Here is a 23,945-nt window from a genome sequence, read left to right as displayed (position 1 = left end):
GAGACCAGGTTCAGTGAAAGGACCTGCCTGACACAGGGCCTCCACACACCCATGCGCAAGTACTCTCACCTGCACATACATATCGCTGGAGGGCCACACACACACACACACACACACACACACACACACACACACGCACACACACACACACTTGCTACCTATGGAGTTCAGAAGTGCAGGCTGGGCTAAACAGACCCTGCCTCAAAACAAAAGTTCATTTCCCTCAATTATATGAACCACATTTAAAGGGTTTAGTCACATGTCACTAATGGCTGGTGTGATGGCCAATACAGATACACGACTTCCGTCGCCACAGAAAGGTCCGCTGGACGAGGCTACGCCATAGTAATAATAGTACAACGGTGCCCAAGGTCTTTTTCTTAACTCAGGACACCCCAACATGTCATGCCAACCCTCGTTTGTTAATATCTCTGTGCGCCCTCCTGTGGCTGGAGTTGGGAACTGGTCTGCCCATCCCAGGCTCTGTGGAACAAGACACTTTATAAATAGGATCGCTTAGACATTTTCAAATCTGATCATGAGAAAGAATGGTAACAATGGCGTAGATGCAGACCGAATGCTCTGGTGACTACTAAGGAAAATCGGTTTGGTTGGCCACGAAATCTCAGTACTTTCTGAGCTACCTACATTTGTGAGAATGCCACTCTTTAAACAAAGGATGGTACCACATGGCTGTTTGAAGTGTAGAATACCAGCGTCCCGCTAGCTCAGTCGCTGGAGCATGAAACTTAAAACTGTAGGGAGAGATGCAGGATTACTGGAAGAACATGGCAGGGGCTCTCTTGGTGGCACCTAGCAACAAGCACGCAGGAAGCTCACTCTGTGAGCCAATAGGAAGGTTAAGCTGAAACTCCACCTCCCACTGGATAAGGGAGACGCCTGATTCTGGGGTGCCCGCCACCTGGCCGGTCCCATCGCTTCCTCTCACAGCTGGCATCTAAGCTCAGTTCTCCAGATATCTGAACCCAAAATTTATATCCCACTTCCTGACTCTGTGCAAGGTTGTTCTCGTGCTTGCAATAAAATATGGAGGCCAATATGGCGCTGGGCAGGGGCTTCCCCCAAGAACAGTTGGCGCCTTAGAGCTGCTGTTTGCGGAGGACCCCGCACCGTGCAAGCTGGGAGGGAAGTTAGGGTGTCTGGTGGATCTCTTGCTACTCTGCCAAATGCGCCAACTTCGCCAGTGATCCCCTGGTGTCATTGAGGGTAAGAGATACCAGCCCTTTTAGTAAAGGTTTTTTTTTCCCTGAATGCAGTTTCAATGCACACACAAACCTGAGAACAGAAATACAAATAAACATCACCCATAATCCCATCAGCCCAGGAGAATCACATAACTAATATACCTAAATATAGGACTACGTTACAGCAGGGCATAATGGCACAGACCTTTAGTCCCAGCACTAGGGAGGCAGAGGCAGGCAGATTGCTGGGAGAGTTGAAAGCAAGCATGTAGTAAGACCCTGTCTCAAAGGAAAAAAAAAAGTACTGCATTACGCATAGTGTTAGCTAGCTCCACCTCCCAGAGCTAGTTTACTCAGCCTTTAGGAGATGTGAAGCAATCAATGTGCTTAGCTGAAAAGCAGCCACCCCCTGAGGACTGGACCCTTGGCCAGGTGCAGCTTCCAGACCTTTCCAGGCCTTTCCCTCTAGCCCCCAAACAGGGCGTGGTCAGGACAACAGCTGGGTTGAACCAGACACAAAGCCGTCTCTCCTCCGTGCAGCACGTGTGTGCTATGCTCAGTACATTGTCCCTGTCCAGGAGAAAATGCCAAGTCATAGCCCTCCTATAGCAGCTGCAATCCATCGACTGGGGAGGGGGAAGGTCACAATGAATGTTTTTGTAAGCCAGGTACAAGCTGAGCTGCTAACATTCCAGATTTATCTGAGGGCACCGCATTCCAGGGAACAGATAGTGTTGCTGTTCTTCCCCCCCCCCCTTTTTAAAAAAGCTAACTGAGCTATATAAATCACAGACTATACCATTCATCCATTTAAAATGTACAAATCGATGGCTTTTTATTTCTTGGGTTTATTTGGACTTTAAATTAAAGAGAGGTTATTCTTGTGTTTTTGTTTCCTGTAAACTAACATGGTAAGTTTAAAAATAGAGGTCAGTTTTAAAGGCTAAAAATAATGTACAACTGACTAGCTTTTAGTGTTCACAATATAATAGAACAAATTCATTCACCTAAAAGAGACCAGACAAACCAGGTGTGGTGGCACATGCCTGTAATATCAGGATTCTGTAGGCAGGGGTACAAGAATCAGGAGTTCAAATCCATCCTGGGCTACCTAGGGAGGTCCATGTCAGTTGCAGTTGTGACTGGAGAGATGGCTCAGTGGTTAAAAGCTTTGGCTGCTCTTCCAGAGGACCTGGGTTTGAGTCCCTTCGTAACACCTACATTGCAGCTCATCTGTTAGTTCCAGAGATCTTGAACCAACTTCAGCCTCCTCGGGTACCAGGTATGGACATTGTATACAGGCATACATGCAGACAAAACACATATACACATTTTAAAAAACCCTAACCAGGCATAGCGGTGTACCCCTTTAGTCGAAACACTTGGGAGGCAAAGGTAAGCAGACCTCTGTGAGTTTAAGGCCAGCCTATTTACATAGCAAGTTCCAGGACAGCCAACACTACATACAGAGATCCTGTCTCGAAAAGCAAACAAACCAACAGTATAACTGTACTTCCAGTTCTGGGGAGCAGAGACAGGCTGATCCATAGGGCTTGCTGGCCAGCCAATATAGCCAAAACTCAGTGCACTAACAGATTCAGTGAGAGATCCTGTCTCAATAAATGAAGTCGTCACAGAGGGAACACAGTGTCACACAGTCTCTGGCCTCCTCACAGGCAAAGATAAGCTATAAGTTTTAACATTCTGCAATTTTTTTTTTGGTGTTATCAAGACAGGGTTTCTCTGTGGAACATCCCTGAGCGTTTTGGAACTCACTCAGCGGACCAGACTGACCTTGAAAGCAGAGATCCACCTACCTCTGCCACCCAAGTACTGGGATTAAAGGCAACAGCACCACTGTGTTTTACAAACCTATACAGAAAAGAAAGGAAATCCAAAGGAACCTATTTTCCCTCAAACCTAGGCAAGCACGATTCTGTGTTCCCATAGATTTGCCTACTCTGGCCATTTCACATGAATGGAATATACAACATGTCCTTTTTATATCTGGCTATCTTAATTTACTATAATGCTTTCAAGCCTCACCCCTGACATTGCTCGTATCGGTACTCCATTTCCTTTTATTGCATAACGTCTCCTACTATGACTCTCTCACTCTTTGTCTTCAGTCATCACTTGATAAGTGCTGGATTCTTTATATTTCTTACCTTTTATAAATTTGCTGCTATGAAAATTCATGTATGACTCTTGCATAAATTTGTTTTTTTTTTTTTTTGGTTCTTTTTTTTGGAGCTGGGGACCGAACCCAGGGCCTTGCGCTTCCTAGGCAAGCACTCTACCACTGAGCTAAATCCCCAACCCCATAAATTTGTTTTTGTTTCTCTTTGGAGACGGCTACCAGGAGTAGAACTTCAGAATTACTCGATAAAGCAATATTTTGCTGCATGTTTTTTTTTTTCGGAGCTGGGGACCGAACCCAGAGGCCTTGTGCTTCCTAGGCAAGCGCTCTACCACTGAGCTAAATCCCCAACCCAAGCTTTTCTGTTTTTGAGACAGATTCTTTTAGCTCAGGCTGGCCTCAAACTCTTTACATCGCTGAGGCTGGCCTTGAACTCCTGATCCTCCTGCTACAAACCCCTAAGTGCCAGAATTACAGGAGTGCAATGGTATACCTGGTTGGTGTGTAGTGCTAGCAGGCACACCCAGGGCTTCAGGCAAACTGTACCAACTGGGGTACATCCCCACCCCAAGGCTTCACTTTCTTTAATATATATATATATATATATATATATATATATATATATATATATATATGGTTGTGGAGTCACCATGTGGTTGCTGGAGTTGAACTCTGGACCTCTGAAGAGCAGTCAGTTACTCAACCTCTGAACCATCTCTCATGCCCTGTTCTTTCTTTCTCAGAAACTCAAAATCATGACGTTTTTCTTTTCTCTTTTTTTAAAAGATGTATTTATTATATTCATGTGAGTGCACTGTAGCTGTCTTCAGACACACCAGAAGAGGGCATCAGATCTCATTACAGATGGTTGTGAGCCACCATGTGATTGCTGGGATTTGAACTCAGGACCTTCGGGAAGAGCGGTCAGTGCTCTTAACCTCTGAGCCATCTCTCCAGCCCGACGTTTTTCTCTAAAGCTTTTTTTTTTTTTTCTGTTTTTCGAGACATTGCTGTGTACAGTAGGCTGACCTGAACTTACTACTAAGTAGACCAGGATGGCTTCCCAACTTGCTGTGATCTGACTTTCACCACCAGGTCCAGTGCCTCCTAAAATTTACCGTGAGTGTTTCCTATAGGTTACATGATTGTTACATGTAGGTTCCTGGTCTACTCTGAGTTAATTTTCCTATGAGGTGTTGACGATACAACTTTATGATGGTATTTGTTGAAAAGACTCTTCTCTCCCTCATTAAGTCCTGTCAAAAGTCAACTGACCACAAATACTGTGTCTTATTTTCAAACTGCAACTTCTGTCACATTAAGGCATGCTGGTACCGTACTTCTTGAGAGCCACAACTTTGTCATTGGTCTTGATATAGGGGTGTAAGCCCTCCAGGTTTGTTCAAGATGATTTTAGTCTTTCAAAGTCCTTTTGACTCTTCACACGAACCTGAGGATCTGCTTGTCCCCCCCACCAAGAAGGTGGTCTAGGTTCTGATCAGGATTTGACAGACTCTGTAAGTCACTGGTACTGTTTCTAGGGTGTGGGGGTTTGGTTGGTTTGGTTTTGTTTGCTTATTAGTTTTTATATTCCTTTTTATTTCAAATTGGATGTACACGTGGGGTTATTGGGGTTATGCACATGGAAGTGGAGGGCAGGGCCTGCAGAGTCCAGAAAATGATATCAGATCCCGTGTTACAGGCAGTTGTGAGCCACTCAACGTGGGCGCTGAAAACTGAACTCTGGTTGTCTTGAAGAGGTACACCTGATATTAACCACTGAGCTGCCCAATAATGGGCTTCATTATACATTTTCACGTGTGTACATAAAGCATATCTGTTGATCGTATTCTCTCCCGTTACCTTCTCTTGCCCCTCTTCCGCTCCCCCTGACACACTTCCTCTTCCCGACAAGGCCCACTGCTAACAGCATGCCTTTTTTGGTGTTTTTACTGATGAGATTCAGTGGAGTTGCTTACAGGGTTATAGGTGAGGAGTTATTTACGAGAGTGTGCGCAACTTACCAGTGGCTACACTGCTGAAAAAATGTTCCCCCCTGAACTGTGTATAAATCCTCAGAAAATAGAGGGGCCTGATGAGTCCCCCACTCCCAACCCCACAACAGGGTGTTTCTCCAGTCTTTTCAGATGTAAAATTCAGTCTTTTCTGAAGTATCCCTGTATCACTGCAGGAATCAAGCTGCATTCTCTCTCAACCACTACCTTTCCCCAACCCCAACCAGATGACTCATAAAGTGCCTGTAGGTAGAAGGAAATTACAGAGCTCCAGAGTTGAGGACAGAGGTTGCCAAAGTCTGTCAAAGGCCAGAGCAGGCCGTGTTCTTACTGCTGAGAAAGGTCTCCAGCCTCTTGCTTTGTCTGGTTTGGAGGTGGCTCGGGTTGGTGTAGGGTTTGCATTCCCCCCCCCACATCTGGTTATTCATATCATTTTATAAGGGGCTTTTTTTTTCAGTTAAACATATTGTAAACAAGTTTCTATTTCAGTAGCCACAAAGGCCACCATGTCTCTTATGTAAAATAATTCAACAATTGCAGGACACAAGATCCTCCGGTTGCTTAGATACCAAGATGAATCCTGTATGTATCCCAGCTACAATAAAGAGCTTTCTGCTGGGTGTGGTGCTCCACATTTGTAATGCCAGTGCCTAGGTGGTTGAACCAGGAGGATCAAGAAGTCAAGGGCAGCCTGGGCTACATAATGAAACTCAGTTTCAGACAAACAAGGCCTAGGAATATTGCTTATTAGATGAACATTTGCCTTTTACATACAAGGCTTTGGTTTGGATTCCTAGTACTACCGAAAAAAAAACAAAGAAAAAAGAAAAGAAGAAGGAGGAGGAGGAGGAAGAAGAGGAGGAGGAGGAAGAAGAGGAGGAGGAGGAGGAGGAGGAGGAGGAGGAGGAAGAGGAGGAGGACGAAGAGGAGGAGGAAAGAAAGAAAGGAAGGAAGAAAACCAGCTTTCACAGCTTTCAAGGATGGCAAGGTCAAGGCTAACCTGGGCAACCTGACAGATAAACAAAGCCCAACATGTGCTTTGAATTCCAACACATAAGCTATAGAGGAAAGCAGACCACCATGAGGCCTGCTTGCTTACATAGTAATCTCCAGGATAGCCAGGGCTACATAAAACCCTGTCTCATAAATAAATAAATTAATTAATTAATAAATTCACCTAAAATCAAACAAAAAAGTGATATTCTTTAATAAAGAATGAAATGAAACTTCTGCATTGATGTAAGCACTCAGGAAAATGGTGGTTTCTTAGCCTTAACATCATTAATACCGAAGGACCATCTGTTGAGAGGAGCTGTTTTGAGCGTTGAAAGATAGTTAACGATGTCCTTTGTCTCCATTCATTGACAACCAGTTGTCCCTCCACCCAAGTTATGTCAACCAAAAATGTTGCTAAACATTGTTAAATTGCCTCTAGTTGAGAAACACTGTGTGCTTGGTGCTTGTCAGGGTGCTAGGCTGGAAAACCCCGAGAGTATATTGAGAAATCTCCAACATTATATATTATCCAAGATGATTATATTGGTCCCAAGAATTAGCAAGTTGTTGATTCCCGCAAATAAGGGTAGGTCACTCTGTTGTCCACAAATATATAGGGCTCCTTTCTCAATAGCATAAGCCACTTATTGTCTGGAGGTATTCTCTGCACACAGTAATGAGGTCCTAAAGATCCCAGGTACTATAGCCATATGGATTCTCTCTTTTTTTTTTCTTTTTTTCTTTTTTTCGGAGCTGGGGACCGAACCCAGGGCCTTGTGCTTGCTATGCAAGTGCTCTACCACTGAGCTAAATCCCCAACCCCCATATGGATTCTCAATACAAGTGAGGCTTAAGTTAGGGGTTTTCTTTTTGTCGTAGGAATAACCTCAGAAGAGGCATCCAGTTAGATCATTTACTTTTTTTAAAAAGATTTATTTATTTATTATACACTGTAGTTGTCTTCAGACACACCAGAATAGGGCATCTGATTACAGATGGTTGTGAGCCACCATGTGGTTGCTGGGATTTGAACTCAGGACCTCTGGAAGAGCGGTCAGTGCTCTTAACCACTGAGCCATCTCTCCAGCCCTAGATCATTTACTTTTAGCCGTCTTAACACCAGTGATCAACGGGTCCTTGTGGGAGTCAGGTTTCGTTTGGGGGATATGTGTGCAGAGTTAGAAGTTGGAGTTTAGAAGACCCCATTGGAGCTGCAGGTGTGGATGATATGTACTCAAGCTGCAAAAAAATACCTCTTGGGACAGTTGGCGGAGATCAACACCAAGGTTGTGCATTCAAGTGTCTAATAGTTGGGTCCATGATGCTTTTCTCAACAATTACTATTTGAACACTCCAATCTCTTTTTTTTTCCCCCAGAGCTGGGGACCGAACTCAGGGCCTTGTGCTTGCTAGGCAAGCGCTCTACCACTGAGCTAAATCCCCAACCCCTGAACACTCCAATCTCTAATTGGGGAGACTTTTCTTCCTTTTTTGCTTTTTGAAGCATGGTCTCGAGTAGCACAGGCTAGCTTCTAATTCGTGATGTAACTGAGGCCAGGTGAACAGGATCCTCTAAGCAGTAGGATTAGAAGTGTGCACCAGCACACCTGGTTCATGACTTATTTTTTCACTGAAATAGAACAAAACAGACCTGATTAGAGCATGTTGTACATAGTAGGATGAAGTACTTTGCAAAAGATGTATATTTCAGTACCAGGGAAAAGAGAGATGGAGAGGGCCTGTGCAGGGAGAATAAGAATAAATGTATGTACTGTTGTAGGCTACAGTCAAGAAAGATTTAAAAGCCAGTGCTATAAGCAACCTACATATATATACTTAACATTCTTTCTATAATGGATGAAATAACCAAGTCTTTTTTTCTTTCCTTTTTCTTTTCTTTCTTACACATACTCTAATAAAAAAAATACCTGGCATTAAAGAGTCACTCCCTGCAAAGTCAAGACTACATGTATGAAAAAGTATTTAATAAAAATTTAAGGTTAGGGCTCTCCTTCAAATTGTCCTGACTCCTTAAGAATTAAACGGTTGTGGCAGCAGTAGTGGAAGAGGAAGAGCTGTCCCAGGATCTACACTGGCCTTTGGGCCGAAGGCTCTCACTCCAGACTGGGAAAAGGGAGAAGTCTCCAAAGGGACCACGGATCATGGCTGTGCTTTTGAAGGGGGCGTGGTTCTGGGAGCAGACTCCAGGACAACCACTGGGTCGTACATTGCCACTCGAGTGACTGACAGGCTGACCCCTCTCCATGATCACATCTTCTGCTGCCGCTCAGGCCTAGCAGCTGATACCCAAGCAGTCACTTACCAGCTTGCTCTCCACAGGATTGAGCTGAACGAGTCTCCACTAGTAGACACCAGTCTCTCTAAGGAGAGGATCTGATGACAGGAATCGTCATTGCAGGCCGGGACCCTCAAGAAGGAGGGCAAGTGTACTCTTCCTCATGGGGGGGGTGTGATGGGAAGACAGTCCTTTGCCATCGGAGGCTCCCGGAGCTCATTTATCTATGGCTATGTTGATGCTACCCATCAGGAGAGCATGACCAAGGATGAATGTCTGCAGTCCACTGCCAATGCTCTTGCTTTGGCTCTGGAAAGGGAGGGCTCCAGTGGAGGAGTGATCCGCTTGGCAGCCATTCAACAGTCGGGGGTAGAGCGGCAGGTGCTTTTGGGAGACCAGATCCCGAAGGCCACCACTGCCACTTTGCCACCTCCCTGAAGCCTATTATTCTAGGGTGTCGTTAAGGATACCCATCCCGATGCACAAGCTAAGAAACAGTTTGTTAAAGAGAGAGATCCTGTCTCAAGAGGAAGAAAGGAAGAAAGGAGAGGAAGAGGGAAGAAGGGAAGGAAGGACAGGAAGATAAATAAATCACAATACGTTTCTACATTTACAACTTACACCTTAGGTATACATTACAGTGATTCTTTTTTTTTTTTTTTCGGAGCTGGGGACCGAACCCAGGGCCTTGAGCTTGCTAGGCAAGCGCTCTACCACTGAGCTAAATCCCCAACCCCCATTACAGTGATTCTTGATGGCTCCGAATCTAACTCTTGTGTATCTCTTTCTTCAGTCAGTTTCACTCATTGAAATTGTTACTGAACATGTATGACAGGTATAACACCCTGGGTTCACTCCTCAGCAGTTCCGAAAACCTAAATCATAATTACTGCCTATAAGGAAGACAGGATACAGTTGTTTATAACCTCCTTTAACAAGAAGTTAACATAGGCAAGGTATACAATGACGGCCCTCTTGATTGTCTTTATTTCATGTCAGAATAATATAATTCGGCATTACTATATAATCTTTCTGTTGTTTGATTGAGACAAAGTCTCATTACATATCCTAAGCTTGCTGGAACTCTCTATGTAGCCCAGGCTGTCCTTGAACTCGTGATCTTCCTGTCTCACCCTCCTGAGTGCCAGGATTCAGGCATTTTCAGTTATGTACTACTGTGGGGTTTTTTGTTTGTTTGTTTGGTTGGTTTTTTGGGCAATGTCTCACTATATAGAGCTGACTGACCTGAAGCTCACAGAGATCTGCCTCTGCCGTCTGGGTGCTGAGATCAAAGTCTTCTACCACCATAGCCTGTGGATGCCTGACTTTTTATTTGAGTCTGTATGTTCACATCAGACTCAACTACTAAGATATTTATTTAGCTATTAGACATGCTTAACAGAGGATTTTACTAAAATCATAATCTGAAAGAATTTAGAATATTTACTTTGATTTGAAATCATATTTTTTTCCAGATCACTGAAGCCAAAATTAAGGAAGAATACACAAAATGACTTTCAAACTAAAATAGTATAAACAGAAAACATCTGATACATGTAAGAAACAAGTTATTCCTCAAAATTCTAAAAGAAGATTTTCAAAAATACTTCTACATTTGTTTATTTATTTAGTGTGTGTGTATGTGTGTGTGCACACATTTGCATGCACATGCAGGTGCCCACGTGTCCCCCAGTGTGTGTGCAGAGGTCATAGGACAACTTGCCGGAGTTGGTTGGCTCCTTCTATCACGTGAGTCCCGGGAATCACAAACCCGTCTTCGGGCTTGGTAGCAAACGTCTTTACTCACTGAGCCGTCTCATCAGCCCAGGCCCAAAGTTTTATTTTGAAATTTTTCAGGGAGGTCCCAAAATAACATGAAATATTGCCGTTGTTCCCGATTGTCCACCATAACTACAAGGTGGGAAGACCCCACTGATGGAAACACTATACTATATACTTTGGTTGTGACACAAAATATCAAGCTGGCACTTAGCTGAATAGTCCCCCTGGTGCCAGAGGTGCTACATAGGCTCCTGGGGACGAGAAGACATCCGTGGTATGACAGTATGACACAGCAATGAGCCCTGAAGGTTACAGTGCTGGCTGCCAGTCAAGCTGTGCTCACTGGTGAACTAGTGGCCATGAACCAACTACCCACTGATTGGATTTGAGGCCTTCTCCACAGCAGGAAATTTATGCCCGGCCCTGTAAACTTGGTCATAGCTTGGGAGATCATAGGCCCTAGGGGAATCTACTACCGTTGTTTCACTAAACGGACTTGTGTCAAGTTGCTTTCTAAATCTTTGTTTATCCTAAGTGACTGTGACATGCTTGGGCTTAGATGGGGCATTTACATCAACCTCCCCTTCCCCAAAGGCTCTGGAGACATTGTAGAAGAGGTGGAAAGAGAGGAAGAGCAGCAGTATAGGTGAAATGTGGCATCTGGACTGAACATGACGATTGTACTTAGGAACGCACTGTAAAATCAAGCCATCAAAAGCAGTTAATGCTCTAGCAGACATCACGAGCTATGACAGTGGGAGGAGTGTTGGAGGGTGTATGGGAAGTTAAGGGGGGAGGGGTGGAGTAGAGATGAGCATGTTGCTTTGGATACAGAGTATACCTAAAACTTTTAAAATAAATAGCTAATAAAAAAAAGATGGGGTTGGGGATTTAGCTCAGTGGTAGAGCGCTTGCCTAGTAAGCACAAGGCCCTGGGTTAGGTCCCCAGCTCCTAAAAAAAAAAAAAAAGATGACCTGAAGAAATACTGGTACTCAAAGAACGAGCCACTAGCCTCACGTTATAGATAAGAGAAACTGGGGCGAAGGAGTTAAACCATTCCCCCAAGTGAAGAGCTGGATTAGCACCCTGATTCTTTATAAAGCTGCCCCCATGTTGGGGCAGGTGATATTGATCTTGGGAATCTTCCCAAAAAAGCTTTAAAAAAAAAAAAAAAAGAGGGTTCTGGAGGACTACGTTGAGAATGTTTATAGCCTACCCTTGCCAACTGCCAGCTAGTCTGCTTAGCTCTGTAACATTAGCATTTGTGGGTGCACTTTAGAGAGGAAGAGACCAGCCTGGTCTACATACTTAGTTCCAAGCCAGCCAGGGCTACACAGTGAGACCTTGGTTGTTGGTTTTTTTTTTAAAGAAAAAAAAAAGAAAGAAAGAAAAAGCCCGCCGCCTTTGAGTCCCCAGCTCACCATGGTGCCGGGGATTAAGCTGAGGCGCCATAGCACTTTGCTAGCGCATAACTGGGGCATTGCCCTTTGCGGGCAGCCCTTTTAACTGCTAGCTACAGGCTAAGAAATAAAAAGCACCACCACCACCACCACCACCACCACCACCACCACCACCAACAACAACAACAACAACAACAACAACAACAACAACAACAACAAAAACGGCTTTACGATGTTCCATCCTCGGTGAACAAAATGTTAGATTTCTCTCCCAGCATCACACATCTATCTGCCAGGCTACCCAAGACCCATAGTTCCTTCAACACGCCCCAGTAAAGCCACATTGCTGGGATGCCACAGTTCAGATGAGGGCCTCTCTTCCCTTTCTTGCCTCCACAGCTCAGTCTTTGCTACTCCCATTCCAGGAAGCCTGTCTGTCAGTGCTGCAAATCAGAGAGGATACTTCCCAGAACTCACTTGCCCTCTGAGTTCCAGTGGCTTTTTTCCCCTTTCATGGGGGACAGGATGAATGGGAACACTATTATATTCTCTATTATAAAGACATATTTGTACTCCATATTGTAGAAAAGAATCAGCCCGTACATGTTATTCCTTAGCTTAGCAGGAAACACTGTTAATGGTTTGTTTGTTCTGTGCTATCTCCTCTCACAGCTCAGCAAGGCTGATGATACCAGCAGAAACTAAAGTTTCAAGAGCCCGAGGGAAGAGTACAACGGCTGATAACAGAAAAGACACAGACATCACAAGTTTCGGCTACGTGACTGACCACCTATCCAGAGGGACAAAACAGAGCTGGAGAATGATTGATTGTCTGCTCCTGTTCTCCACCCCCCTTCCTCCCCGTATCAGATAGGTGATAAGATAGAAGACAGATTTTCCGGAGGTTAAGTCACTGTCTCCTCAGATTGCCAAATCTCTGAATAAAACTCAGTTTGAAAATTCAAAGTTAGCTGAAGCTGGGAAAATGCATGCCTTTAATCTCAGGACTTGGGCGCCAAAGGCAGGAGGATCTCTGTGAGTTTGACTCCAGCCGGGTTTACAGAGCTAGTTCCAGGATAGCCTTCATGAAGGACATTACCAGAAAGGGTTGACTGAGGTAGGAAGACACATCCTCAATGTGAAGTAACAGGAGCTGTTAGACCGGCTTAAGATCACTCAGTACCAGCATTGCCCTGCTCTGTGTAGTGAACAAGAACCCTCACGCTCTAGCCTCCATAGTTGAGAGCCTTTCCACTGCTATGCTTTTCCCACCATGATGGAATACAATAAGTCCTTTCTTCCTTAAAAAAAAAAAAAAACCTCCATAAAGGAAATGTTTCTTAATCTTTTCTGTGAGCAGAACAGCCACAGCCAAGTGATAGCAGCTCAGCTGATCTAAAATGCAATGCTTGAAGGCCACAAGGCCGGGAGAAACAGAACAAAGTAAAAACTTTCAGAGACACAGAGATTGAAAAAGAATAATTGACTCAGTTAAGAAGCCCAGTGGTAAAGTACTTGCCTACTCTGTTCAAGGTCTAGCGCAAACACACACACACACACACACACACACACACACACACACACACACACACACACACCACCACACACTTAAGACATTTTTAATAGATGTTTTAGGTTTACAGAGAAAAGTTAAATGAGAAATAAAGTCCCCAAATTGTCCCTCATCCGAAAAAATGTTGCTCATGTTAATCCACGTGTTCCTTTCTAATAATTCAACTATACTTACCTTAAGCTTGCATTTATATGATACTAAAGGCTATTGGTTGTATTAAAGTTCGATCTTTGGGTTGTGTATTACATAGCTTTTGGCAAATACATGCCATGTATCCATCATTAATGATAAGATTATGCAAAATAGTTTCTCTGTTTCCCCAAGCCCTCCAGGACTCATCTATGCAACCCTATTTCCTTTCCTGAATTTCTGGCAAGCATTGATCTTGTTCTTACTTATTAGTTTAAACATGATCTTGCTATGTAGCCCTGGCTAGTGCTGAAAACTTGGTCCTCTCGCCCTAAACATCTTCAATGCGGGGACCACAGGCATACACAACTACATCCAGTTCAACGCTGCTATTTTTACCATTTGGAGCTATTTTTGGGGTTTTGATTGTTTTGTTGTTGCTTCCCAAGGCAGGGTTTCTCTGTGTAGCCCTGGCTGTCCCAGAACTCACTCTGTATACAAGGCTGGCCTTGAAATCTGCCTGCCTCTGCCTGCCAAGAGTTGAGGTAAAAGGCATGCGTCATCACCACCTGACTTGAAAATTTTTTAAATAGGTATGTAGGGCTGGGAGTAAGGCACTTGGAATGAAAACCTGAGGGTCTGAGTTTGAACTCCTAGAACTCGGGGAACACCCTTTGACTCAGCACTCCTGGGAGGTGGGAATGGGAAAAAGATAATCTCAGAGGCTGGAGAGCCTAGGCTGGCCTGGCACATACAGTGTGAAAACCAAACAAAATTATAAACTGCACTTATCCAATTCAGATTTCAATAGGCAAGCACTCTCCCAGCCGAGCCACATCTCCAGCAGTGTTCTCCTGGTTCTTGCTGAGTGGCATACATGGTGTGTGTGTGTCATGGTTAAACTAGTCACCAGTCACCAGTTCAACAGTGTTCATTCCAATTTGGGGCTATTATAAATAAAGCTACTGTGAACATTCATAGATGCACTTTTTTTTTAATTTTTTAGTGTGTGTGTGTGTGTGTGTGTGTGTGTGTGTGTGTGTGTGTGACACATGTGCGTGTTGTGATATATGTGTGGAAGTCAGAGGAAAATTTCAAAAGTTGGATTTCTGTATCTATCATGTGTTCCAAAGATTGAAATGAGGTCATAATGCTTGGGCAACAAGTTGTCTCACAGACCCTATAGAGACATTTTTCATCCAATGTTTTGTTTTGTCGTTAATATAAGTTCTCCCTTGTAAAAGGAAACAGCCAGCCTTGGCATAGGACACACACCTTTAATCCTAGCACTTTGGAGGCAGTGGAAGGTGGATCTCTGTAAGTTAGAGGCTAGCCTGATCTGGTCTACATAAAAGTTCTAGGACAGCCAGAGCTACATAGAAAGACCCTGTCTCATAAAGGAGGAGGAGGGGGTTGGGGATTTGGCTCAGTGGTAGAGCGCTTGCCTAGGAAGCGCAAGGCCCTGGGTTCGATCCCCAGCCCTGGAAAAAAAAAAAAATGAAGGAGGAGGAGGAGGAGGGAGGAGAAGCAGGAAGAAGGAAGAAAGGAAGGGAGGGAGGATGGATAGATAGAGAGAGATAGAGAGATAGATGGAAGGAAGAGGGTAGGGGAGAAACAAACAAACTTATTTTTCAGACTGGAGTGAAGGCTCTTCTGCTTTTCCAGAAGACCTGGGTTCGATTTCCAGCACTCACATGGCAACGACCACCTTCTGTAACTCTGGTTCTAGGGTATCTTAGACCCTCTTTTAGCCTCCAAGGACACTGGGCATGCACATAGTGCACAGAGATTCATGCGGGCACAAGAGAAAACCACACCAAACATTAACCTTGTATTGATTAATCTCAGCATTTTTAGTAATTTTGCAAATTTTCCAAAGAAACTCTGTTAGCTTGATAGATTTACACATCTGATGTATGCATAAGTTCCCTTCGAACATTTCAACACACTTTTTTTCAATTATCATAATGAATTTCTGTATTTTTTCTTCCAACAGCTTCATTTTGTCCACTGGGAATCAGACCTAGAACCTGTTCAAACTAGGCAGGCAGTGGTGACTTCTAAGTTACATCCCCAGAACCTTCCTAACATATTTTGAAAGCACTTTCCAACAGTAATTTGTAAAGGACCTTACAATTGCAGACCGTTTGATAACTATGACAGCTTTCCATCAATGCTAGTTTCCTCTTTGAAATAAGCAAAACAAGCTTGCTGAACCTCGTGCACCTCGTATGTACTCATGGGGAGACAAGTTTTCCAACTGAGATGTCCATATGCCATTACTAAATGCTAGAAATGGACGGGTTCCAAATTTGTGCCCTTAGGTCTTTAAGCAAAGACCAATATCAGCATAATTTCTATCCAGCCAGGGTTCCATTGAGATTTTCCAATTAGCTTGAGGATTGTATTTTCAAAAACTATTATTGATCCTCCTAAAAATGAGGTGAGTTTTTGTGGTGGTTTTTGGCCTCAATCCTGTCAGCTCACAGATAACCATTTTTTATCTCATTCAGAGATGTTGGTGCAGTGAATTGCTTTCTCCAAATTCCCATGCAGATTGTCCTCTCATTAGGTGCCATTAACACAAGGGTTTGCTGGGATATTGGAGCAAAGGAAAAAGTGCTTCTACTTGCCAGGTTCCCAACCCCCAAGGCTCTAGACTTGGCCTTCTTTCCATTGTTTTCCCCATGCCATGGCACCGTACAGCTAGAAACACCCACAGCCTTTAGTGATCAAAACCTGAGCTGAGTCCTAGCTGCTATAGACATCTGAGGTATGACCATGGGAGTGCCTCCAATGAGACCTTGGAGCAGACAGTCAGGCAAGGTAGCTCCTTCCTGAACTTACTATCAGTCCTAGGGGAATTGAAAGTGGTGGGTTACCTTTCTGTTCCTGCTTTGAGCATTTATTAGAAGGCCATGTATCCCCAACAGTCTGTACGGAATCGGCACCATTGGAAATATTCAACATGACTTTTGTTTTTCCAGAAAGATAACTGTTTTTACACAATTACAAACACAGTTTGCAAATTTCTCATTTAAAATGACTTTTTAAGGTAGCCCAGGCTGGCCTCAAATTCACTATGTAGTTTAAATTCCTGATCCTCCTGCCTCCACCTCCCAAGTTCTGGGATAATAGGTTTGCCATCACTGTCTTAGTTAGAATTACTATTGCTATGATGAAATACCATGGTCAAAAGCAAGTTGGAGAGAAAATGGTTTATTTGCCTTATAGTTCGATATCATAGTCCATCGCATCACTAAAGGAAGTTAGGACAGGAACTCAAATAGAGCAAGAACCTGGAAGCTGGAGTTGATGCAGAGGCCATGGAGGGGTGCTGCTTACTGGCTTGCTCCTCATGGCTTGTCCAGTCTACTTTCTGACAAAATCCAGGGCCACCCTTCCAGGGGTGGCCCCACCCGTAGTGGACTGGGCTTTCCCCTGTCAATCAGCAATTAAGAAGCTGTTCCCCAGGCTTGCCTGCAGGCTGATCTTCTGGAGGTATCTTCTCATTTGGGCCTCCCTCTTCTCTGAGGACTCTAGGTTCTGTCCAGTTGACATAAAACAAGCCAGCACAACCACCATGGAAACTTTTGCCCCCAACGCTTATCTATATCTTTAGCTAGCAGGGTCACAATCCTTCCGCGGGATGGTATGTGTTTGAAGTCAGAAAGGGACAAGTCTAGGCAAATCCAGGAGTTCTTTTCATCAATAAGCAAGAAATGGAGACTTGGGGTAACTTCAGGAAAAGGAGAAATCTCTGGAAGGAGGTGGGCAGTTCACAGAATTGAAATTGTTGATCTGGAAAGGGTGGGAGACAGAGCCATTCCAGAGACCTAGAAAGAGGGCTCCCACAGCCTAGAGGACCCTTCTTCTTTTTACATCCATCAAATATACATTCCAGGAAGGGTGGAACCTGCTCAAGTGAGATGCCTACGCCTTGGCTGGTGGAGATCCGGACATCCTGATATACAAATCTTCTTAGACTATAACTGGTTCTAGAGGAGTAGTTCACCTAAAGGAAATATATCACGTAGGAAGAACTGGCTGGCAAAGACAATAGGCTTTCCCTTAGTGAACTTCAGAAGAGGTCTTCAGTCATAAATATGAATGCCTTTTTTGTTGAGGACATAGCTCAGTAAAAGAATACTTACTTGCTCGCCATGTGTAGGGCTGGGTTCAAGTCCCAGTGCTGGAAAAAAAGGAATGTATTATATACAATCTGCTTCTGTTAGAAAGTTCAGAGTCATGCTTTAAAACATTCTATAGTTGAATGGGAGAAACAAGCTGCTGTAATTTAAACGACACAGGAAATCTACCAAACAAAACAATTCATTGTGAATTTCAAAATTGCAAAAAGAATAGATTTTAATGTTTTCATTGCAAAAATGGCATCTATGCAACAGATTTGTTAATTGGTTTGATTTAATCATTCCATAACACAAATATATCAAAACATCACATTATACCCCATAGAGATACTCAATTATCATCTGTCAATTAAAATAAAAAGGAAAACAAAGTTTTATCTGAGATTGGTGGTCCAGGCCTGTAATCCCAGCAGCACTCAGGAGATTAAGGCAGGAGAATCGTAGACTCAAAGGCCAGCCTGGGTTATAGTGAGACCTTGTATGAATAAACAAACAAACAAGGATGGGATGGACATGGTAGCACATGGCTATGATCCCACATTGGGAGGTAAGGCTGGAAGAGTGCCAAAAGTCTGAGGCTAGCCTGATCTGTATGACTGGCAGGCTAGCCAGGGCCACATAGCAAGCCTTATTTCGAAAATAAAGTAAAATAAAATAAAATAAAAATAAACCCAAACCATTTCTCATGTGATACCTTCTTGTCACTGCTTACTGGATGGGACAAACCCAGGAGGAGTTTCTTATTCATTATTTTTCGTTTGACAAATATTTATTTACTACGCCCCAATGATTCTAAGTGTAAGGCCCAGTAATTGCCATCTAGGTCATTTCCTTTATTTGCTGTCACCAATGAACCAGTGTGAAGCTCTGGGTTGCTTAACATTAACAGCTTAGCACAAAGGGATAAGCTGGCCTTTTAGAACCAACAAGGAAGCCCCACAAGTTAAATATTAATGCATGTATGCATAGAAAACAATTACTTTTACTAAGATCATAACAGTAAATGAAAGTATAAAGTTCAAAGGAGCACAATGTATTTTCAATTATAATCATTTTCCTTCAACTCTCTTGCATAATGACATTAAACCATATTGATGATAATTACTTGGAATTCTGTCACACAAAGACAACTCTTCTCATTTGTATCACTCCCCTGCCATTCCCTTCTACAGTTTTTCAAAGGAGCATGGCATTATTTTTCTGCTTTCAAAAGCATAGTGTGTCCACTGGAGGAATTTTGAAAATAGGGCAATATATATGAAGGCTAAAATCATCATCATCCTGAGCTACAGATGTAGAGTGGTAGAGTTCTTGCCTAGCGTGTGTGGGGCTCTGAGTTCAATTCCCTGGTATTGCAAAATAAAAAAATAATACCAACAACCACTACCAACAAACCAAACCAAAACGAACAAACCTTTGTCTGAGAATGAATGAAGAGACTTCATATATTAGTTTTTATTTGCTCCTAAGGATTTGGGTGAAAATTGAATTTGGGGGACTCTTCTTGTTTGTTTGTTCCAAAGCACGGTTTCTCTATGTAGTCCTGACTATCCTAAAACTCAATATGTAGCCTAGGCTGGCCTGGAATTCACCGAGCTCTGCCTCCCACTCTTTCCCAAGTGCTCGGAGTTAAAGCCCTGCATCACCATGCCCAGCTTGAGAACTGTTTTTTTTTTTTTTAAATAAATCCCTCTTAAAGTTTAAAAAAAAATTTATGTGTGTATTAGTCAGGGCTCTCTAGAGTCACAGAATTTATGGATAGTCACTATATATTAAGGGAATTTTTTTTAAAGATTTATTTACTTGTTTTGTGTAAGTACACTGTATACTGTCATATTATATGTATATTATCTTCAGACACACCAGAAGAGGACATCAGGTCCCATTACAGATGGTTGTGAACCACCATGTGTTGCTGGGAATTGAAATCAGGACCTCTGGAAGAGCAGTCAGTGCTCTTAACCACTGAGCCATCTCTCCAGCCCATTAAGGGAATTTATTATGATGACTTACAGTCTGTAGTAAAATTCCCCAACAATGGTCAGCTGTGAATAGGAAGTCCAAGGACCTAGTAGTTTCTCAGTCCCACAAGGCTAGTTGTTTCAACTGGTCTTCTGTAGAAGTAGGTTCCAACAGATGTGCTGGCAAGTAAATGCAAGCAGGGGAAGAAGAGCGAATCTTCCTTCTTCTAATGTCCTTATGTAAGTCTCCAGCAGAAGGTGTGGCTCAGATTAAAGATGTGTATCACCATGCCTGGATCTGGAACTTGTTTTGTCCCAGGCTCATCTTGATCTCAGAGATCTCTCTGCCTCAGTCTCCTGGAATTAAAAGGCGGTACTACCTTGCCCGGCCCTAAGCTTTTCATAGCCACTATGCCTCAAGATCTCCATGCCAAGAGCCAGGTCAGAAACTTGTATCTCCCAGCCTCAAGATCTGGATCACCGGTGAGCCCTCCAATTCTGGATTGTAGTTCATTCCAGATATAGTCAAGTTGACAGCCAGGAACAGCCATGACAATGTGCATGGGTTGCTCGCCTACATGCAAGTGCAGCACAAGCATGCCTGGTGTTTTTCAGAGGCCAGTGTCCCTGGAGCTGGAGTTACAGACAGTCGTGAGTCACACCACATTGGTGCTAGGAATCAAACCTGGGGCCTCTGGAAGAACAGCTTAACCACTGAGCTGACTTTTCAAGCCAATGAAAACAATTTAGCTTGAATCGAAATAGGTGTTCTTTAATGCTGCTCTTTTGTTTTTGTGATTTGTAGACTTTTCTGCAAAGGAGCTTTGCTTATTTGTTGTTGCTATTGTTCCTCAGGGCTCTGGATGCAACCCAGAGCCTTTCACATGCTAAGTAATTGCTCCCCTGCAGGGTTACAGTCCCAGAAAAACAAACAAGAATGAACAGAACAAAGAGGGAGATTTCAGGATTTCCTTTTCTCCCAAGTCTCAAATGCCTACAGCAAAGTTTGGCACACAGGTAGGGATTCCAAAGCAACTTCTGAATGCCTAATAATTATGCCCTCAGCTAGGGGAGACAGAGTTGTTGATAAACATAAAATCACTGCGAAGTTCTCTTCTGCTATCATTGCTCTCTCGTGTTTTCAGTAAGCACTTCAGCCTAACATACTCACTGTTTTGGTGTAAGACTGATTAAATTCAAATAGCAAGTCGTACCCTCAAGAGCTATTAGTGTAACTGTAGCGAACCAAAAACAAGCCCCCTCCCCCCCAAAAAAAACAAAAAAACAAAAAACTTATGCTCGCTCTGCTTCACCTTCTTCATCTGGTGAACTCTCGTCCAGGAGCTAGGGGTTTAACAGAACCAAGTTCTCAAATGTATGGTCCTGTGTAGAGCTCACACAGGAGCCAATGTTTGTCAGGTGATGAGAAACAAAACAAACCGCTAAACTGGCTCGAAAACAATTCCTGATGGAGACACATTAGGCTTTGGTGCTGTTTTATGACGGGTAACGGGGACAGTGAAAGGTTCAAAACCTATGGGAATATCTTCCAAACTTCAAGTTCTGACTCAATGACTCAAGGCAGTGGCAGAGTCAATGTGGAAGATGAGCTGCCGTTTTAAAAAATGAAATAAAAATACCAGAGTGCATCCCAATATCAAAGGTCAGCATTTGTTTCCTGTCGTTTGTTTCGGTTTATATACACATGGACCAGTCTACAAAATGTACTGTCAGTCAAGCTTGAAGAAAATGGGGTGAATGCTATGGCAACTTTGAGTACCGAGGACTGGTACCTAAATCCACGGATGCACTCATGCACAACCGTGCACACAGAGGCCAGAGGACTGTTGCCGCCTCTTTCTCTATTGCTCTGTAATTTTTTTTTTTAAAAGCAGGGACTCTGACTGAACTGAAGCTTGCTGTTTTAGTTAGGCTGGCTTGCTGGCTAGGGATCTCCCAGGATTTATCTGTCACTGCAGTCCCCCACCCCACATTGTTGTGACAGGGCAAGTGAAGACATGAGTCAGAGTGCTGCAGACTAAAACTCAAAGTCCTCTTGCACGGCAAACACTCTTATCCACTGAGGCATCTTCAAAGCTCCCTAAACAGGACTTTTCTTAGTTAAGATAACCCATGGCTCATGCATGAAACTAGTTGTGCTTTCTTTCCAGTGGGACTTAACCAGACACAAGAGAAACAAGGAAACAACCACAGAAAAAGGGCCAAGGAAGACCGAGACCACAGCTAAGAGCTTGGGGAGACAGGCAAAACAAAACCCAACAGTTAAGCAACTCAAAAGAGAAAACTGGTGTTAGAATTTTATGGAAAAAAAGCACACACAAAAAATAGATTAGTATCAATGAATTCAATTTAACAAAAACAGTAAAAAGTCCAAGCAGGAAGTGGCGATGCACACTTGTAACTGCAGCATTTGGGGGAATAGAAACAGCAGATTCGGGAGTTCAAGGCTAGCCTTGACTACAAAGTAATTTGGTGGACAACCTGTCCTAAAAGAACAGGCAAAAACCCCCAAACTCCAAAGTTAATGAAAATGGTTTATATGATCCTTTCAGATTAAGTGTACAATAGAATGTGAATAATCTCAAAATTCCTGAAATGTCTGCTGCTCCAAGCTTACCTTCTCAATGAAGGTCAAATAAACAGTATAAAGAATTTAGTTATCTGGGAAGCTCAGGGGAAGCACATTTGTCTGCCATGTGCAAGGCCCTGGATTAGATATCCAGGACTGACACACACACACACACACACACACACACACACACACACACACTCCCTACCCCCTAACACCCCGGGTGTACACAGCTTAAACTAAATTTATATTGTCTGGGAAGCTTTACTTGGTTTTCAAGACAAGGTCCCTAGGCACTCCAAGGCTGGCTTTTGAACAATGATCCTCCTACCTCCAGCTTCCATGTACTGGGATTACAGGCATGTACCACACCAGGCTCGCTCAGTCCTTTAAACGTTTATTTTGGAAATCATAACTACCCATCAAAATGAACAAATTATATTAGAGACATGAAATCACTTCTCAAGTCTTCTCTGAGTACACATAGTTCCCACTGAAGCAGAGCTGTAGGACACAATTATCCTAGAACAAGGAAGACAAGCTACAGTCCTTTAAATCTCGCCCATCAACCGGTTTTTGCATGACCCTGAAGTGGAGAATGATTTTTCCATTTCTAAGTGATTGAAAAAATTGAGAATATTTTGTGACCTGTGAAAAGTACATGAAGTTCAAATTTCAGTGACTATAGTTTTACTGGAAGATGGCCAGGTTTATCCATATTTTCTATGGCTGCTGCGCTACAATACGGAGGGCTGCCTGGCGCCTTTCAAAAAAAAATGTTTGACCACCAGTGTTCTAGAACACGGAGGACCCATGCTGTAACACCCTTCTAACCGCCCCCCTCCCGCCTCCAGCCACCCCTTCAGCGTTAGTCACCAGCAAGATTCTTAGAGCTGACATGGGAGGGCGTTATAGTAATGAATTGTACCCACATGGGAAAACAAGAGACCCAAGACAGTAAATTTCTATATAAGGGAACATGACTGTTTCTGTCACATACTAGAGTAACGTCTGAGTTTGTTTCCCGATCAGAAAAGAGGGCATCATCGCGGCCTCTGCATGGCTGCGTTTAAGCACGAAGGCACTTGGAAAGCTATCAAGGGAACAAATGTTCCGGGGGTGTTTTTGCAAGGAGAGCCTCTGAGTTTAGATGCAGACTGTGGTTCCCTTTAAGCATCGGCGCTTAGGCCCCTCTGCTCTGGCCCTCATTTTCTCCCTGGGATCATGTGGCTCTTTCTCTTCAACCTCCACCCCCACCCCCCACCCCCACTCTTTCTCCAGGCTAAAAGCTTCAGAGAAAAGCAGAGCTCAGGTAATGCTGGCCTAGATTAGCCCAGCCCAGCTCTCCTTCCAGTTCACCAGCCAGCTGCCGGGTCAAAATGGGACCCCTTCAGGTGACAAGAATGACTCAGCAGGGGCCTAGGCAGGAACTGAGATAGGGAAGCACTGGTAGGCACAAAATCCCCTGCTGCAGCAGGAAGCTAACAAACCAGTACGTTAAGGACGCAAATAAGTGAATAAACAAAAAAGTAATCTAAGTCAACTTTAGGCCTTGGGCGGACTGAAGGCCTGGGCCATTGCAGGCCTTAAATAAAGGAGGCCTGCCCAGCTTCTGGCAGAAAAAAACGCCCAAGGTCTCTCCTAAAGGTCCCTTTCGCTCATGACAAATGTCAGTACGGCTCGACTGGGCCCTCAAAACGGTTGGG

At 43.6% G+C, this 23,945-nt stretch overlaps 1 non-coding gene and 1 pseudogene across 1 annotated transcript; both read left to right on the top strand.

Annotated features, from left to right (window-relative positions):
* Nucleotides 1-268: 268 nt before the first annotated feature.
* LOC116889063 lies at nucleotides 269-9,090 on the top strand (annotated as a pseudogene).
* A 2,740-nt stretch (nucleotides 9,091-11,830) lies between these two features.
* Nucleotides 11,831-11,956, top strand: LOC116889541. The gene has a single exon (XR_004386476.1). It is a non-coding gene; the product is annotated as a small nucleolar RNA SNORA76 (small nucleolar RNA).
* The last annotated feature ends 11,989 nt before the right edge of the window (nucleotides 11,957-23,945 follow it).

This window comes from Rattus rattus, chromosome X (assembly GCF_011064425.1).
Source record: "Rattus rattus isolate New Zealand chromosome X, Rrattus_CSIRO_v1, whole genome shotgun sequence".
In the NCBI taxonomy this organism is placed as follows: Eukaryota; Metazoa; Chordata; class Mammalia; order Rodentia; family Muridae; genus Rattus; species Rattus rattus.
This window is presented reverse-complemented; position numbering and strand designations above follow the sequence as displayed.